Source organism: Vidua macroura, chromosome 24, assembly GCF_024509145.1.
Source record: "Vidua macroura isolate BioBank_ID:100142 chromosome 24, ASM2450914v1, whole genome shotgun sequence".
NCBI lineage: Eukaryota > Metazoa > Chordata > Aves > Passeriformes > Viduidae > Vidua > Vidua macroura.
The window spans coordinates 854,632-874,332 of NC_071594.1; the positions used below are offsets into that span (position 1 = coordinate 854,632).

Consider the following 19,701-nt stretch of genomic DNA (forward strand, 5'->3'; position numbering starts at 1 on the left):
CCTGGCGCTGTTTAACAGTGGCTCTGCAGGAACTGGGGATGCAAACAGGACGAACCTGAGCATCTCCCACCAGCAGATACCTTAGAGCTTACACAGCAACACGGCCATGACTCTCCCAAACTGGATTTAGGTACGGCACACCCACTGTAGCCATTGGATCCAGATTGCCCAGATCTCTTTGGGACTCCTGCTTTTGGTGTCTCTGCCTCCTGTCCCTGCCCCAAAGAGGCTCCTCTCTCCCTCTCCCTGCCCTGACAAGACAGTCACACAAATAAAGACGTGGGATTGCCTGGTGCTGAGGGGCTGTAGAAGGAGCCTTCTCCAGGTCTGGCCTGATTCCAAAACCCACAGAGTCTCCTGCAGCAAGGAACCTCCTTGTTCAGCCTCTCCAAGCGTGTCAAGCTCAGGAAGCTGGGCACACCCTGCCCAGCTGGGGGAGCTCCCGTGTCTCCATACCAGGGGATAAAACCAAACACCTGGGGAACACCCCAGGAACCCTGGGGGCACTGAGACTGTGGCATGGGGACATCTGTATTTATTTCCCAGTGACAAACAAAAATATGGAATGGTGCCAGAGCTTGTTTTGATCTACATCAACCTTTGATAAACGTCCCTCCGCCTGACAGTGACTCCTCTGCAGCTGCTCTGGGAGATCTCCTGGGCTGAGTCCAGTAAGAGGAGATTTCAGTGGTGCTGAGGTGCTCGAGGGGGCCCATTTCAATGCTCTGCTGAAGTCCAAGGACATTGTGTTTCCCCAAGGAGCAACGCTCCTTTCTGGCACCCACTGCCCTGTGAGGGACATTATTCAGTTGCTGCCGTTGGGTGAGTTCCAGCCACAGGGAGAGGGAGGAGGAGATGATCCCACCCATGGCTGCTGCTGGCTCCAGACATTGGGTGCGATAAAGCTGAGACAGAGCTTCAGCATCTCCCCCAAAATCACACAATCACAGAATGGCTTGGCTTGGCTTGGAAGAGACCTTCAAGTTCATCTCATTCCACCCCCTGCCGTGGGCAGGGACACCTTCCACTATCCCAGGCTGCTCCAAGCCCTGTCCAGCCTGGCCTTGGACACTGCCAGGGATCCAGGGGCAGCCACAGCTTCTCTGGGCAAGCTCTGATCTCTGCCGAGCTGAGCAGGGACAGGACCTGAGGGAACAGCTGGAGCTGGGCCAGGGCAGGGCTGGGCTGGAGATCAGCAAAAGCTTCTCCCCCCAGAGGGGGCTCAGGCACTGCCCAGGCTCCCCAGGGAATGGGCACAGCCCCGAGGCTGCTGGAGCTCCAGGAGCCTTTGGACCCCGCTCCCAGGGCTGCATGGGCTGCGATTGTTGGGGTGTCTGTGCAGGGCTGGGGGCTGGACTCGATGATCCCAATGGGTCCCTCCCAGCTCAGCCCCTTCTGCAGTTCTCACCCTTTGGCTCAGGCTTTATGTCTCCTCGAGGCGCTGGCAGAGCTGCTGGGGACAGGGCAGGAGCGGGGCAGCCCCAGCGTTCCCCTGTCTGTGACACCCCAGCGGTGACAGCCCCAGCGTTCCCCTGTCTGTGACACTCCAGCGGTGACAGCCCCAGCGTTCCCCTGTCTGTGACACCCCAGCGGTGACAGCCCCAGCGTTCCCCTGTCTGTGACACCCCAGCGGTGACAGCCCCAGTGTTCCCCTGTCTGTGACACCCCAGCGGTGACAGCCCCAGCGTTCCCCTGTCTGTGACACTCCATGGGTGACAGCCCCAGCATTCCCTCCCTGGAGAGGCTCCAAGGGAAGCGTCCAGAGCCGCGTCCAGGCAATGGAACTGACCGGTCACTGCCCAGCCCGGCCTGGGCTGATGTGGATTCCTCTGCAGACAGCTCGGGGAAGGTGCCCCTGGCCACCTGTGATGTAAATAACTGGGCCAGGAGACCTTGTGCTCCTTTCTTGATTAGGCCTTTATTTGAAGAAACAGCCTAAGGGGGCTGGGGTACGGGGTTCGCGACGCCGCCGCTACTCCCTGGTGAGTTGACGTCCCAGAGGAGGGGTAGACGATCCTGTCAATTATGGCAGGGTCAGAGTCTCCACCCTCGGAGGATACGTCCAGAGACTCAATTATGGCTCGTTGGTCTAGGGTGGTGACGCTGTTCGGACCTCTCTCAGGTTACGACGACCAGCTCTAGGGAGGTTGAAAGTCTTTTCTCCTCCTTTGAGACTTTCCTGTCCTGGGGATGTAGATTATTGAACAGGTCCTACTTCGGTTTGTGATTTAGGTCCATCCTGACTCCTCTGCTGGGGTTCGGTAATCAATATGCAGCCCGCGCGAGGCCTCCTGGGAATCCGGAAGTTGTCTCAGGGAGCAGCAGCCAACTTGCCCGACGCCATGGAGGGGACAAGGAGGGTTTAGCTTCCCAAGAACAGGGGTACCAAAACTAGAGGAATACAACTGTAGCAAGAACCGGGGATAAGGACAGATGCATCGGGTAAGGAGAATACAAACAGGGGAGGAACCAGTGAACTGCGGAATGAACAGACAAGAGGTTAACATACGAACCAACTGTTAAATCTTAGGTTTATTCATAACAATTATTCATAACACCTGCACAGTGCCACAGACGAGTGTCAGACAGTTACAGAGCTCTGCCCAGAGCTGCCAGGGGAGTTAATTAAAAAAAACTAACCAACAAATGAAAAACCCCATACCAAAACAAAAAAGCCCCCCACCCCTAACAAACAAACAAAAAACCCAAATTCCAAACCAAACAAAAACAAACAAAACTAAACAAATAATTAAAAAGCCAAACCAAAAAAAAAAAACCAAAAAAAAAAAAAAATCCAACAAAACAAGAAAATGAGAACTGATAGAAATGGGCCAGGAGACCAGCTCCTTTTTAAAGGTCTTTATTAAGTGATCAGCTCTGGGTGGGGGCCTGAGGGGTCGCGCACACCGCCGCTGCTCCCTTCAGCGACACAGAAGAGCAGGTGATCAGTTTTACTTCACAGCAGAACTGGGACTCCCGTCCTTGCGGGCGTGCCTAGGAAAACGTCTTCCAGTTCATCGGCTAGGGTCCTCATTCCAGTCCGGTTACCCTTACGTGGTGGTGATCTCCAAAACTTTGTTGATAGAATAGGAGACTTTTCCCCAACAAGTCCAGTCACTTGACTTTCCAAATTTCCAGGTTCTTTTTTTGGATTTCCTTCTGCTTTGCTTAATTTGCATATTACTGGGACTGTTTCTGGCCACCATTTTGGGAGCAGCGGAGGCAATACCCGAGGGACTCAATAAGGGTACAGGCAAAGGGATTTAACGGTGGGGGTGATACAACAAGGGTATCTAATAACTAAGGATATATGTAAGAGGATTAACTATGAGGGGTACAACCAGGGTGGGTGTGGGGTGTTAACACAAGGGGCGGTACAACGAGGGTGTCTAATAACATTTATCAGCTTATTACCATTGTAAGTATTTCAACAACTTTAACTTTACTGAACTTGTTCATAACAAGAACTCCTCCCAGCAGAGCTCTTCCATCCTTCAGTTTTCACACCTGCACTCACACAACACCTGCGGGGGGGCTGCAAACAATGAGGATTCATTGGGCACATTTGCAGGAAAAGCAGGTTTAGGACAGGCTCTCAGCAGAACTGTTCTCAGCTGAGCCAAAAAGGCCCCTTTGGCAGCTGCAGGGCCACTGGAAATGCAGAGCCTCAGCCCACAGGGGAGAAAAGGGCTCCAAGTTCCCCTGCCCTGACGCTAAACCCTGTTCCCAGGCTGCTTCACACACAGAGTTCTTCTGGAGCACTGCGCAAAGCTGAGAGTAAGCTCTGGCTTCTCCATGTTGCGTGTCCTAAAGCTGCCTGGGAGAAGAAATTTGGGGTCAGCTCGGCTGGCACAATCCATCCTGGTGCAGGGCACAGCGCCGGGAAGGGCTTTGCGTGCCGAGGCTTTGCTGCAGCCCAGGAAAGCTCCTGGCTCAGGCTCATCTTTGCTGCTCAGCCAGAGCCCCAAGTGCCCCAGCAGCAGCAGGGAATGGCAGCATTGCCACGGGCTGGCACAGGAGAGGCAGATTTCCCCTGGAGAGAGGCTCATCTTCCAGCTTTTGCATTCAGGCAGCTGCAGATGCCTCAGCTTTGGCTGCACAGCAGCTGGAAATGCAAGCCCAAGAGCTCTGTTCATGGCCAGCCCCAGCAAGAGACAGCAAGGACAGGGCCCTGGCAGCTGCAGGACATTTGCAGGGAGCGCCTTCAGCAAGCCCTGGGGGCTGGGACTGGGTGCAGAAAATGCCCTGGGTGTAATGAACAGTTTCCACGTGTTCCCCAGAGATGGGGGGCAGGGCCTTCCTAGTTCCCATGGCAACACTAAAAAAACTACTAACTCTGGCTAAGTACCGATATTGAAATGCTAATTAGCTAATTGCTGTTTGTTTTCTCTAAACTACCTGGAGATAACTGGCCTCCCACCCCTCCACGCTGCCATTCTGGGACTAACATGCAAATAAAAACCCCTTAGGATCATGGGAGGATTTTTAGGAGATAAAAAGGAATATAAATCAAAAACTGAACACAGTAGAGGAGTCTAGACAACGCCCTAGCTGAGGAAGAGGGAAACACATCCCCTGATTGACTTTTAACCGTCGCCATCACCTAAGAAAGAACAGACTATATTAGGCTCTGAGAAGCAGGGCGATAAAAAGACAGAGAGTCCTGGTGCTGCCACCACGGAAGGAGCAGGGACAGCTGTTGTTCTGGACTTCAGCAACGGATTCTGCACACCACGCTTACTCATCCTTGGGCCCCTGGTGTGACACGAAGAAAGAAGAGCTGCTGCTCTGGACTCCAGTGACAGACTCTGCACGCCTCCATTCTTTTGGCTGCTTGGGAAAGCTGTGACCGCGGGGGCAAGCTCTGTTTCGAGCCCCCTGCCCAGCTGATCTTTTTAATAAAGAGCTGAACATTAATAAAGGCATTAGCCCTGTTCATTTCACTGGGGGTCTCTGCAGGGAGGCAAAAGGAACAAAGTTTCAGTTGTGGCCTGGCTAGGGAGCAGCAAAAGCGATTCCTTTCCATTGCTGGCTGTTCCAGGAGCCCCAGAGCAGAGCCCAAGGGGGCCAAGGACTGGAGAGTGGGGACTGTGCAGGAGCCGGGAGCAGCGAGAGAGCCCGGGCTGCAGGAGCTCTGTGCCCGGGGCTGGGCGCGGCTGCCGAGGTAGTGGAGGATGCAGGGTCTGCCCGTGCTGGGGCTGCTTCTGCCTGGCCCAGGGGCTGCGCTGTCCGCCCAGAGCCACGTGGGGATTGCCCGGCACCGGCAGGGCTGGCAGGGAAACCGGCAATGGGGGGAGCAGAAACGGGCAATACGAGAGCTGCGCGTGCTCCAGAAGCCTGGACATGTTAGGAACATGGACAGGGGGGACCCATGGATACCCCAGGACCCTCAAACAGGGACTGCAGACAGTGCTGAGCCCTGGGATGCCTATGATGCCCAACTGGTGAGCCCAGAGAAGGGGAACCTCTGGGATTGCCAGGAGCCCCAGCAGCTGAGAGAGGGGGAGCACCAACGCAAACTTGACCCACAGCAACCCAGACAGGGGGGGCCTCCAGGAGTGAAAAGTGGGGAGACCATAGAGGGGAAACTCAGGGTGTTTTTGCTGAATCTTGGTCGTTTGTATATTTTGGGGTACTGAATCTTGGTCTTTTTGAAGTTTTTATGGGCAGCAGATGGCTGGTGACTTCTAGAGATGGACTTGGGCAGTAGGAACCCCCTAACCCAATGTGCCCATACATTGTTTACCCCAAATCAGGATTTCTCATTCCCAAACCTTGGCTGGATGGAGGAGGAGGCTGCGAGGAAGAGGAAGATGCCCCAGGACCCGCAAGGGGGTGAGGAGGAAATCAGTGCCCCTTTCCCCCTCTCTCCTGCTCCATCTCCCAGCCCAGCACGGCCCCCGGCTGCAGGAGAACCCCGCTGCTGACACCGTCCTGCCGGGGATGCACTGGGGGGATCTCCTTCCCCTTCCCTCTGGCACGGAGGCAAATCCCATCCTCTCCTTGTCCTTCCTCCCCCAGACAAGGAGCTGAGGATGGAGACCTGGGAGGACAAATCTTCACGGCAGAACCTCATAGCAGAGGCCGTTTTGAGCAGCTCCATGGCACAGGAATCCAACGGGGAGGAAAAGCCCCAGAGATCCCGCAGGAGGAGGGGCTGCAAACCCAGCCCAGGGTGCTCCGAGGAGAAAAGACCCACCCTGGGCCACGAAGGTGGGCAGAGCTCCAGCCAGAGCTCAGAGCTGGTGGTCCATGAGCAGGTTCACCATGGGGAGAAGCCCTACAAGTGCTTGGAGTGTGGGAAGAGCTTCAGGCAGAGCTCCGACCTGATCAGCCACCAGATGATCCACACCGGGGAATGGCCTTACGAGTGTGGGGAGTGTGGGAAGGGCTTCAGCTACAGATCCAACTTCGTCATCCACCAACACATCCACATCAGGGAGAGGCCCTATGAGTGCCCCACGTGTAGGAAGAGGTTTCAGAGCAGCTCCAGTCTCCTCCTGCGTGAGCGGATTCACACCGAGGAGAGGCCCTCCCGCTGCCCTGACTGCGGGAAGGGCTTCAAGCAAAACTCCAACCTCGTCACCCACCGGTGCATCCACACCGGGGAGAGGCCCTATGAGTGTCCCCAGTGTGGGAAGAGCTTCACCCAGAGCTCTCACTTGATCCAACACCAATGGAGGCACCGGTAAGGGAAGCCCCACGAGTGCGCCAACTGCAAGAAGAGCTTTGTGCACTGCTCCAGCTTCATCCCCCATTGAAGAACCCACATTGGGAAGGAGACCTGGTGATCCATGCTCCCTGTGATCCATGCTGGGAAGACACCTGTACCTTCTGCCCCTGCCAATGACCTGATGTGGGAGTGAAGAACATGAGAGTCTGGCCATGGCCCTGTCATTACATTCACTCCCACCTCAGGTCATTACCAGGGGCAGGAAAGGGACTTTCTCTCTCTCCCTGAGGAGATGGGTGTCCTTTCCAGGCAGGAGGAAATACGTGGCTTGTGGATATTCTCAGCTCAGTCAGAGAGAAAGAGAAAGCTTTTCTAACCAGGCAAGAGCCTGGGAAACAGTTGGGAAAGAATGTAAATAATTCTCTAATCTATCTTGTTATTCACATTGTTTATAGATAGGTTCTGCTACTGTGCGTCATTCACTGCACACCAATGGTGTGATATGTTTTCACTCTGCGACCAATGAAATTAGCCTTCTCGATGTTCACTATATATAGAGCGGTGCATTTGATATAAATCAGAGCTCATTTTCTTTGCCTTCTGATCTGGAGTTCTCTGTTCCCGTCCTGCTCAACAGCGTCAGTGGCTGGGAAGAGCCACTGTGGTGATGTAGTTTTCCCTATGAATAATTTTTCTTATCCCTTCTGTTATCAATATTATTTCTGTTCCTGTTTGTTCCTTCTCTCGTTGCTGTTCCAAATAAATTGTTCTTATCCCAGCCTGGGATCTTTGCCTTTTGTGCTTTCCATGGGAGGCAGGAGGGCAGCGAGCGGCAGCATGGTTTAAGCGGGAGCAGGAAATTGGGGAATCCCATTCCTGAACCCTGGCCTGTGGAAGCTGAGCATCCCAGCTGGTGCCAGCCCTGGTGGCCATGGCAACAGCCTTGGGAGCGGGTCCGTGGCTGGGGCTGTGGGAACCTCTTCACTCTGGTGTCCAGGGACAGGAGTGGAGGGAGCGGCTGCAGCTGAGTCGGGGCAGGCTTGTGCTGGATCTCAGGAAAAGGATTTTGCCCAGAAGCTGCTGGGGCACTGCCCAGGCTGCCCAGGGAAGGGTCACAGCTCCAGGACTCTCTGAGCTCCAGCAGCGTTTGGACAGCGCTGCCAGGCCCAGGCTGGCATTGTTGGGGTGTCCTGTGCAGGGCCAGCAGTTGGACTCAAGGATCCTGATGGGTCCCTCCCAGCTCAGCCAATTCTGTGTCTCTGGGATCCCATGACCCTGGGGATGGGACGTCCAATGGTTGCCATGGCAACGGGCTCTGTCTCCAGGCCTGAGCTGGTGTCCATGGCAACCACCCCTGGATGGGGTCTCCATGGAGCTGCCCAGGAACTGACCAGAGCAACAGGGGCTGGTGATGGTTGCCATGGAAACTGACCAGATCAACAGGGGCTGGTGATGGTTGCCATGGAAACTGACCATAGCAACAGGGGGTGGTGATGTTTGTCTACTAAGGATCAGATTTGTCACAGACCCTCAGAGGGGTTCCGTGGGGAATTTCCGGGAGTCTCCAGGCTGTTCAAGGGCTGGAATGTCACAGGCAGAGAAAGGGGCTCCATGGAGACCTCCCAGGGTTTTCTGGGGATGGTAAAGATCTGTGTGGTCAGAGGCACTCACAGCCATTCCATGGTGACATCCCAGGGCACCTTGGGCTGCTCAAGCACCGATCTGTCACAGGCAGTCACGGGGGCTCCACGGTGACATCCCAGGAGTCCCCAGGCTGCCAAAGAGCCGGGATGTGACAGACACTCACAGGGGTTCCTGTCATGGACAGAGTGGGAGCTTCAGGCAAAAGCTTTATTTCATTATTGGAGAAGCTTCTGCTGAGACATGAGGTGGAGAAATTACACTCAACAGCCACCATGGATCCTCAAACCCCTGCAGGACCCCCAGACTTCTAAAATTCCTTCTAAGAGAGGAGACTGGCAGCGGCTGGATCCAATCCCAGCCCCAGACTTTGTCAAAGGTGTAAAAGATTGGACAGGTGGAATTGAACCTTAATGCAATTTGTCCCACAGGATTAACAATGGAATATCAGATAAATGTATATAAATACAGATCTGATTGATTCTGATCATGACTAGACAAAATGGTTTACTTACATCACAGAAGAAATTAAAAAGATAGAGTTATTTATTCCACAGTATAGGAGATATAATAATTATTAGAATATAGTGCTCTAGGAGGCAATTTTGAAGTAAGCAGGGCCTTGCTGGAGTTGTTTGAACCTATTGCAGGCAGAGCCTCCTGCTCCAGCAGGAACTGCCTTTCCTGTGCCATGAGCAGGGCAGGTCCCACTGCAGGAGAAGCCCCAGGCCAGCCCCAGCACAGGGAAGGCCTCGGGCACAAGGGCAGAGTGCCGTGCTGGGAGCTGTGCCAGGGAGAGCCTGAGGCACCAAAGGCACCTTGGCAGCAGCAGCTGCTTGCATGGCCAGAAGCCTCCCTTGGCAACCTGGCCTGGTGGCCAGCACTGCAGAGCTGCTGTCTCAGGGCTCATTTCTGGCTGGGCTCTGGAAAGCCACTTCTGCACCAGGAGCCTGATTGGGAAGCCATTGGCCCCAGAACCTTGGGGACAAGATATTAATGACAAAACTCTTCCTGCCAGCAGAGACAAGGCAGGGGCAGAGGAAAGGGGAGAGCCAGGCCCAAGGGATGGGACTGGAATGTGGCAGCAGCTCTCTGGCCACAGAGAGAAACAGACAACTTTCCCAGACATCGTTCTGGGAAAGGCTGTGAGAAGATGAGAGAAAAGAATGAGAAGCAATTCTTATCTTAACTTGCTGCACCTGGTATTGTGAACATGTGGAATGTGTTATAGAGATTTGTTTACCAAAGGGTGGTTTCTTAATTAGCCAATGGTGATGTTATTTTAATTAAAGGACCAATTAAGTCCACTTGTAGCAAATTAAGGTATAAAAACTATGGATTTCTTACTAAAAGATAATAATCAGCCTTCTGTGAATGTGTGGAGTTTGTGTCAATTATTACCTGACCAGGAACCTGTTGCGCCAGCACTGGAATGGTGATGGCTGTGAGATCACTGCCCTGCAGCAGCCTGGCTGCCCTCAGCAGACATTCTGGCCAGAAGTGTTGTGAGGGCACCCAGCACATCAGAGAACTGACACAAGAGGAATTCTGTCCTTGGGGATGAAAGGGTTTCACTGGGTCAGGTTGCACAAGGCTCCTGCTCTTGGAGCATTCCTGGGATGGGAAATTCACTTCTCTGGAAAAACAGTTGCAGTTTTTGCCGTTCTCATTGTAAAATATTTTCTCCTTATAACAAATCTAAACCCACCCTGGTTCAGTTTAAAGATGTGAGAAATGATGCTGACTTTTAAAAATTTAATTATAAATATGTAAATATATAAATATATTTATATTATAAATATAATTTATAAATATTTAATTATTCTTACAATGTAAATGTGTTCTGTGTTCTCATTGGTGTTCTTCTGAAAATAATCTTTATTTTTCACACCCCAGTTCTCTTTCCATTTGCTTCAGGCACAGGCAGCATTTGCAAAGTTGTGGTTTCCGCTTGCTCCAGGTTCCCAGGCCTGGAGGTCGGTGGGGGAGCTGGCACAGCCACGACCACGTGCTACCCAAACCAGGGTAAGCTGGACCACATGGTGTCGCTTAACGAGGTTTCTATAGCAGCACACAAAAATTAGGTTACTCAAGAACTGTTATTCCCTCTTTCTCTCTATGCCCTTGTGCTGCACGTTGGGCACCAAAATCTGTCTTGGTTTGAAAAGACAGTTGTCCGCTAAGGAAGGCAGGAGCCTTCCTGGAAATGGAAAATGTAAACCTCCTCCCTCCAAATTATTATAATTTTGAAATTAAAAGGCTCTCAGGCAAAGATATGGGAATAGGAATAACAGTTCTTTACTAGGAAAATTAAAAACATAACTGCAATAATACAAACAAGCAAAAAAACCCAAACAACTGACAGAGTCAGAATATGACCTGACACCCTGTGGGTCAGGGTGTTGATAGCAGCACCCCCAAACCCAGCTCGGGGAGCGGAGGTTTGGGGGGGAACAATGGGAAGGGGGTGGGAGAGGGGGCACAGGGGGAGGTGGGAGCCGCTGAGGGTCCTCCAGGTCACCCCAGGACCCCCAGGCTCTGTCCCAGCCCCCCCAGTTCCCTCTGCAGCCCCGGCTGAGGGGGCTCAGCCCAGGAGCCGCCGTCGTTCGGGGCTCCCCCGAGGGCAGTGAACGGGAGAGCTCCCGGCTCGGAGAGGCCCCAGCGGAGGAGGGGATCTTGTCCCTCCTCGAGGGCCTTGAAGGGTCTTCAGGCCCCTCTGAAGGGGAGTTTCCCTCTTTTTATGTTTTTCTGGGGGGCTCCCACCACTCCAAGGGTGTTTTTTCCTCCCCATTTTAGGGTGTCTGTGGGGCCGCAGCCCCACAAGCCCCTTTTTAGGGGAGATCATGACAGCTTTAAGTGACATTTTTATGGGGCCCCCACTCCAAGCCCCTGTAGGAGATGTTTTGCCCCCCCAGGGTGGATTTTTGGGGTTTAAGGGCCCCCGCTCTGGTCGGGTCCCACTCTAACTCCCCTTAAAAGGGCAACACCACTCCCGCTGATTCTGGCAGCGGAGCCCAGGAGGGTTGGGAGTCCCGGGAGGATTTGGGGGTACCTGGGAGGGTTTGGGGGTCCCAGGAGGGTTTGGGAGTCTCGAGAGGGTCTGGGTCTACCTGGGTGATGCCGATGATGGCAATGGGGACCCCGTGCTGGGTATAAATGTTTATGATGAATTCCTGGGGGCGTTTTGTGTATCTCCAGGATTTTTGGGGTCCCGGTGGATTTTTGGGGGGTTCCCAGGGGGTTTTCAGGGGTCCCGAAGGGGGGGGATTGGGCGATCCCAGGGGGAACCCAAGGCTGTTTTGGGGTACCTGCCGGTGACAGAGCTGGGACCCTGTGCCGGGTATGAACCTTCTCACTGCGCACGGGCAGCATCAGCGTGTTCAGGAAGATCCTGGGGGGCCCGGGGTCACCCCAAACCGCAGGGACCCCCCGAACTCCCCTCACCGTTGGATCTGCTGCACGCAGGGGGGCACCAGCACTCGGCCCCCACCCCCACCATCACAGGGGGGCTGTGGAAGAAATCTGGGGGTGCACGGGCAGGTCGGGGGGGACCCCCAACGTCCTGGGAAAGGGGGAACACCGGGGAACTCCCAGGAATCCCCACTGGGGGGTTAGGGGAGATCCAGGAGGAGTTTGGGCGGGCTTAATTGTGTCACTATTGTCAGGAAAAGGGACTCCAAGGGTCCCTGGTGCCCCCATTCCCAGCAAAAGGTGGGAAAACCCGGGCTGGCTGGGAATAGGGGTCCCGGCTGTCCTCGGTGTTGAGGAAAGGAGGGGCTGGGTGCTGGGAAAGGTAGGAATAGGGGTCCAGGTGGTCTCTGCGTGAAGGAAAAGGGGGTTCTGGGGGCTGGGAGAGGCGGGATGGCCAGGAAAGGGGTGCGGGTGTTGCTGGTGCCGGATAAGGAGGTGCAGGGTGGAACCCACGCCGGGAATGGGGGTGTGGGGGGATGGCGGCGCCCGGGAATGGGGGTTCAGGGGCCCCTCGGTGCTCCGGAATGGGCGACCAAAGAGTCCCGGTGCTGGGGGTCCCCCTCACCTCTCGCCGCCCCTCCGGGGCCCCAGGAGTGCCCCCAGCTCCAGCGCTGGAGCCATCGCACTGCTCCTCCTCACTCCCCGTATGATCCCAGTATGATCCCAGCAGAACTCAGTCACCCAGGTGTTTTTGGGGGGTCCCAGTTGGCGGCGGTGGCGGCAGAGCCCTGGCGGGGGGGACAGCAGTTTTGGGGAGCCCCGGGAGAGCCGCGGCTTCCCTGAGCGGGAGCCCAGAGGGAGGAGAGCCCTAGAAGCCCCCCCCAGAGGGGGGACCCCTGGCAGTGCCGGCACCCCGGCAATGGGGGGTGCTGGGGCTGGAGGGGCGGCATGGCCGGAAAGGGGTTCGGGGCTCCCGGGGCTGCCAGGGGCTGCTCCCTGCAGGAGCCCAGTTGCTCCCAGTCATTCCCCATTATGATGCAATTTGCCCCCAGCACAGTCACAGTTGTTCCCAGTTGCTCCCACTTTCCTCCAGTGTGTTCCCAGTTTTCCCAGTTGCCCCTAGCATAGTCCCAGTCACTCCCAGTATGAGTCCAGTATGATCCCAGTCTCCCCCAGCAGGGCCCCAGTCACTCACACTTGCCCCCAGCGTGGTCCCAGTTGCCCCCAGCACATTCCCAGTGGCTCCCAGTGTGGTCCCAGTCACCACCTCCTGCATGTTCTGAGGCACTCCCAGTACATCCCAGTTGCCCTGAACATTCTCATAGTAATTGCCAGGCCGCTTTAATTTTTTTAGAGTACTTAAGGGTTTTATTAAAGGTTAATTGTTTGGTTAAAATGTATGAGAAATTATAGTGGTGTTTGGTTTTGTGTTTAGTATATTTGTAATATGAATTGTTTTACTAAGGTGTGTTAGATTGGATGTTAGTTTTTTTAGATATTTTTCATCTAAAGACTATTAGTTATTGAGTTAAAATTTTCAAAAGGTATTTCTTGGTATATAATTTGTTTATTTATATTTATTGGTAATGTCATAGTAATAGTTATTGTTGTTTTGGGTTGAATAATTATTGGAGTATTGTAAGTAAGAGTTGAAATTATTATATTTAATTTTTATTCTATTTCATTTTAATTAAAATGTATTGATTTATAATTTTATTATAATTTGTTGAGAGGATAGGAAGGACATTCAAGGGCAGGAACATTTTTTCCTGGCTGGGAACTGAAATTCCAGACCCTGGGAGTGTGTGCAGGACCACACAGACCTGGATCCAATATGGACTGGGATCAAATATGGACTGGGATCCTATGGACTGGGACCATATGGATCAGGACCCTACTGATCCATACTGGGATCAGCTGGACTGGGAACAAATATGGGCTGGGACCACATGGAATGGGATTGCACAGATTGGGATCACATGGACTGGGAAAAAGCATTGGCTACCATTGGCTGCCTTTGGCTACCATCCAGATATAAAGGTGGCCACCTCAAGTTGGCTTGATCCTGTTTGGGGATCCCATCCCCCTCTTTCCCCCGCCTTCCCCATCGTTCCTCCAATCCCCACTCCCCTCCCCCGTGTTTGGTTTTGGGGGTTCCAGGCCCCTCCTGCTCCGTTTGGGGGTCCCGACCCCTCTTTGGTTTAATTTGGGGCCCCTGCCCCCCTTCTCACCGCGACCCCCCGCTGCCAGGGGGGCTCCCAGCACCACTAGTGCCACCAGTGCGGCCCCAGATGCCCCCGCACGCCCCAACCCCTGGGTCACCTCCCCCCTCCCCAAATTCCGCTGCCGGGGAGCGCTGGGCGCTGCGGCTCCGTCTGGCAACTGAGGAGACATCAGCGACAAGCACTCTGATTGGCTAGAAATGGTCCCGCGCAGTCTCTGATTGGCTAGGGCTGTGAGAGGCGCTGGGCTCTGCCTGGCAGCTGATGAGTCAGAGCCGGCCCGAGCTCTGAATGGCTGAAAATCGCCGGGCGGGGCCAGTGCGCTGAGCTTTTTCTCGGCAACTGGTTTGTCATCAGCGCCGCGTGCTCTGATTGGCCAGGATCTGTTTTGGGGAGGGGACGGGAGGAACTGGGGACCTCCAGGAGCCCCTCGGGTTTGGGGGTTTCCATCCCCCCTCGGCCCTCGGGGCAGCCCTGGTGCCACCCCAACACCCCCAAAATGGGGAGGGTCCCCGGAGCCCTTCGGAACCCCCAAAAATGGGCTGGAAGTGGCAGGAGCCGTCCCAGGAAGGGATTGAAGGGTCCGGTCCGGGAATGGGGGGAAACTCCGGGGATGGCTCCGGTCCGGATTGGGGCGGGCTGGGATTGAGGGAGGGTCCGTTCAGCGCCTGGGGAGGGGCTGGGATTGTGGGAGGGGCTGGGATTGGGGGAGGGTCTGGGAATTGGGGAGGGGTCTGGGAGTGAGGGGATCGGTCCATTCCAGGATTGGGGCAGGGTCGCTCCCTGGGGGCGGGGTCCATTATTGGGTCAGGGTCTCTCCCCTTCCCGATCCCAGTCCCGTTCCTGATCCTGTTCCCGATTCCAATCCCATTACCATTTCTGTTCCTGTTCCCGATCCTGATCCCGATCTCATTCCCAATCCCGATCCCGCCGCTGTTTCCAGGGAATGGCTCCGAACTCCCCCCGACCCCAAACCCGGGGGGTCAAACATCCCAAATCCTGGGGTCAGCTCCTCCCGACCCCAAATCCCGGGGGTTCAAACACTGAGGGGGGGGGGGGGGGGGGTCAAACACCCTCAAACCCAAACTCTGGGATGTCAAACACTGCCCCCCCCCGGCCCCGAACCGCAAATTTTAGGATCAAATCCCCCAAATCCCAGATCCTGGGGTGTCAAACACTCTCCCCAAGTCCCAAACGTTGGGGTTAAATCCCCCTGACCCCAAATCCTGGGGTTTGAAACATTTGGGGTCTCCAACACCCCCCCCAATTCCCAAAGTCTGGGGTCAAACAAGCCCAAATCCCAAATCCTGAGGTGTCAAACACCCCCAACCCCCAAAGTTTGGGGTTAAAACCCCCAATTCCCAACTCCTGGGGTTTGAAATATCTGGGGTGTCCAACCCTCCTCCTCCCCAAAGTTTGGGGTCAAACACTCCAATACCCAAACTTTGGGGTCAAGGCCCCCCTGATCCCAAATGCTGGGGTGTCAAATCCCCCTGATCCTCCCAACTTTGGGGTTAAATCCCCCCAAATCCTGGAGTCAATTCTCAAATTCTGGGGTCAAAACCCCCTGACCCCAAATCCTGGGGTTTGAAACATCTGGGGTGTCCAACCGCCCTGATCCCAAAGTTTGGGGGTCAAACCCCCTGATCCTCAAATCCTGGGATCAAACCCCCAAATCCCAAACCCTGGTGTCAAACCCCCCCCAAACCCCAAATTTTAGGATCAAACAGCCCCATTTCCCAAAGTTTGGGGTCATGACCCCCCCAGTCTCTCCCCAAACCCACTCCAGCCCTGGGGGGCACAGTGGGGTTTATTTGGGGTTATTTGGGGTTTGTTTGGGGTTATCTGGGGCAGCTCCAGGTGCAATGTCTGCAGAGAGACCCTGGGTCCAATGCTGGTGGAAAAAAGGGGGATTGGGGTGGGAATTAGGGGATTCAGGATGGGGAAAGATCCTGGGTGGGAAAAGGAGATTTGGGGTGGACAGGGAAGGATTTGGGGTGGGAAAAGGAGATTTGGGGTTGCAAAAGAGATTTGGGATGGGAAAAGGGGATTGGGGTGGGGAAAGGGGAATTAGGGATGCACTAAGAAGGATTTGGGGTGGAAAAACAGGATTTGGGGTGGGGAATTGGGGTGGAAAAGGGAGATTTTGGGATGGGAAAAGGGATTTGGGGACACACAAAGGATCTGGGGTGGAAAAAGAAGAATTTGTGGTGGGATAAGGAAATTTGGGGTGGGAAAATGAAATTTGGGTTGCACAAAGAAGGATTTGGGGTCAAAAAAGGAGCTTTGGGATGAAAAGAGATTTTGAGGTTGAAAAAAGGAGGATTTGGGACAAAAAAGGGACGACTTGGGATTAAAAAAGGAGGATTTGGGATAAAATAATTAAGTACAAAAAAGGAGGATTTTGGCTGAATGAACTTACCTGGGGAAGTGGGGGTGTGCAGGGGGTTTGGGGCAGGGTCAGGACCATTTTTGGGGCAGTTTTCTGGTATTTTGGAGTATTTCTATGGGATTTGGGGGCAGGTCTATGGAATTTCAGGACAGTTATAGGATTTAGGGTGTTTTGGGGTGGTTTTGAGGGATTTTCAGGTGTTTCTATGGGATTTGGAGCACTTCTATGGCATTTTGTGTGTTTCTACAGGATTTTGGGGTGGTTTTGAAGGATTTCAGGGTATTTATGGGATTTTGGGGTGCTCTGGAACATCTTTTGGGTGTTTCTATGGGATTTTGGGGCAGCTTGAAGGCATTTGAGGTGTTTTGGGGCAGCCTTAGGATATTCAGGGGCAGTTTTGAGGGGTTTTGGGGTGGTTTGGAGGGATTTGGGGTGTTTTGGGACAGTTTTTGGGTATTTAGGGGTGGGTTTGATGTGGTTTTTCAGGATTTTTGGGTATTACAGGCCCTTTTTTTTTTTTAGTTTGGGGTTATTTTGGTGGGGTTTGGGGTGTTTTGGGTCACTTTTTGGCGAAGGAGATCTCCATGGCATTGCTCTGGGTGATGCAGAAGCCCTGCAGGGCCTCACGGGCAGCACCCGCCTGCACCTCGGTGTCCAACCCCAGCAAGACGCCCGGACACCCCGGGAATCTGGGATGGGAATGGGGTCAGGAGAGCCCAAAACACCCGGGAACCTTCCCACAGACACCCGGGAATGTTCCCCAAAAACCCGGGAATGTTCCCCAAAAAGCTGGGAGTGTTCCCCCAGGCACCCAGGAATGTTCTCCCAGAAACCTGGGAATGTTCCCCCCCAATCCAGAAATGCTCTCAAAAAAAAAAAAAAAAAAAAAAAAAATCCTGAAATATTCCCCCAGAAATTCAGAAATTTCCCCCAAAGAAATCCAGAAATGATCCTCCAAAAAATCCTGGAACATTCCCAAAAAACTAGGAACTTCCTCCAGAAAATCCAGAAATATTCCCCCCCAGAAAAATCCAAACCCAACCCCATTCCCCATCCAGAAACAATCCCAGAAAGTACAGAAACTTTCTCAAAAATCCAGAAATTGCCCCTCAAAAAAAATCCAGAAATCCCTCCCCAAAAAACTAGAAACTCCCCCCAAAAAATTAAGAAATCCCCCCCCTATAAAATCCGGAAATTCACCCCCAAAAATCCAGAAATTTCCCAACAAAAATCCAGACATTTCCTCCCTAAGAAGTCCAGTATTTCCTCCCCCTCAAATTTGGTATTTTCCCCCCAAAATTCAGAAATTCCCCCCTAAAAACCCAGATATTCCCCTCCAAAATCCCGATATTTTCCAAAAAATCCAGGCCCAAGCCCCCCTCACCCCCTCACCCCCACCAAGTCCCAAAATCACCCAATGTCCCAAAGCCTGGCCAGAATCCCCGGAATGCCGGGATTGCCCCAGATCTCACTGGCTGAGGATCATGGAGAGCATCAGCTCCTGGGGCTGCTCAGGGAGCTCGGGCAGGAACAGGATGTGCTTTGGGGCTTCCCACAGCTGGGGGAAATGAGAGAAAAACCCCCAAATCAACCCCAAATCTGCCCCAATCAGGCCCCAAATCTGCCCAAAGTCACTCTGGATGCACACCAAAATATCTGCCCCAAATCCCACCAAAATCCTGAGAAAAGCCACAAAAATCCCCCAACATCCCCAAAAAAACCCACAAAATCTCCCCCCCCCAAAAAAAAAAAACTCCATAAAAAAAAAAAAACAGAAACCCCACCAAAATCCAATAAACATCTCCTCAAAATCCTCACCAAAAATCCCACCAAAACCCCCCAAAATCACACCAAAAATCACAACAAAATTCCACAAAAATGCCCTCAAATCCCCGCAAAAATTCCACAAAGAATCCTCAAAAATCCGGCAAATTCCACCCAAAATTCCAGGTAAACCCCCACAAAAATTCCACAAAAATCGCCCCAAAATCCACTGTAGAATCCTCCCACCAAAAATCCTCACAAAAATCGCCCCAAAGCCCACACAAATCCTTCAAAATCCCAACAAAAATCATGCCCAAAATCCCCCTAAATCCCACAGAAAAATCTCTCAAAAAGTCCCACTAAATCCCCATGAAAATCCCACAGAAGCAACACAGGAAAATCTGCACAAAAATCCCCCAATCACACCAAATCCACACATAACAGCCTTCCAAATCACCCAAAATATCCCACAAAAATTTCCCCAAAACCCCCCCAAAATCCACCTCAAATCCACTCAAAAAATCTGCACCAAAATCCCACCAAACCCCTCTCAAATCCCCCCAAAAATGCCCCCAAGTCCCTTCAAATCCCACCCAAAGTCTGAGAAAATCCAACCAAAAAATCCCCACAAAAACTTCCCTCAAAATCCCACCAAACCCCAACAAAATCTCACAAAATCCACCCCAGAAGTCCCACAAAGATCACTCAAAATCCCTCGAAAAAAAATCCCTCCAAAAATCCCCCAAATCCTCCTGAAAATCCCCAATAAACCCTCCCCAAAATTCCAGTTAAACTCTCCCATAAAAATTCCCCCCATAAAATACCATATATCTGGACTCAAGGGCTGTGATGGGAATTGGTACCTAATCCCAATCCCATTAAAATCCCATAAAATTTCATTAAAATCCCACCAAATCTCATTAAAATCCTATAAGATCCCATTAAAATCCCACGAGATCTCACTAAAATCCCATAAAACCTCTCTGAAATCCCACAAGGCCCCTCAGTCCCTCAGATTCTGGGGTCACTCCCAGGCTGTGGGGTGGGGATCAGGGCCATTCCAGGCTGTGGGGCCGTTCCTGGGGGAATTCCTGGATTTGGGGCCATTCCTGGGGGAATTCCCGGATTTGGGGCTACTCCCGGGGCCGGGATCATGCCCGGGGCAGGGGGATGTAGGGTGGTTCCCCCCAGGTGTGGCTGAGGAGACACCCCAACACACCCCAAATCATCCCAAAGGCACAGACAGAACCCCAGAGTTATCCCAAAAGCACAGCTAGAATCCCAGATCGGTGTGGAATTATCCCAAATCCACACAGAATTACCCCACAGACACCCGGTCCCAAAAAACAGAAATTATCCCAAAACCATGAAAGATTACCCTAAATTATTCCAAAATTAACCAGAATAACCCCAAAATAACCCCAAAATGACCCTGAATAGTGCCAAAAATACCCCAAACAACCCCAAAATTGCCCCAGATGACCCCTAAGGCACACAAGGAACCCAAAGAACTCAAATTCCCCCCAAATCCCCTCCAAATACCCCCATGTTCTCCCAAAATGCCCAGGAATGATCCCAAATCCCCTGGAATGATCCCA

At 53.0% G+C, this 19,701-nt stretch overlaps 1 long non-coding RNA gene across 1 annotated transcript; it reads right to left on the bottom strand.

Annotated features, from left to right (window-relative positions):
• Positions 1-513: 513 nt before the first annotated feature.
• LOC128818794 (uncharacterized) lies at positions 514-2,723 on the bottom strand. The gene is made up of 3 exons (XR_008440550.1): positions 2,559-2,723; positions 1,409-1,863; positions 514-789 (listed from the first exon to the last, which is right to left on the bottom strand). It is a non-coding gene; the product is annotated as an uncharacterized LOC128818794 (long non-coding RNA).
• Positions 2,724-19,701: the final 16,978 nt, after the last annotated feature.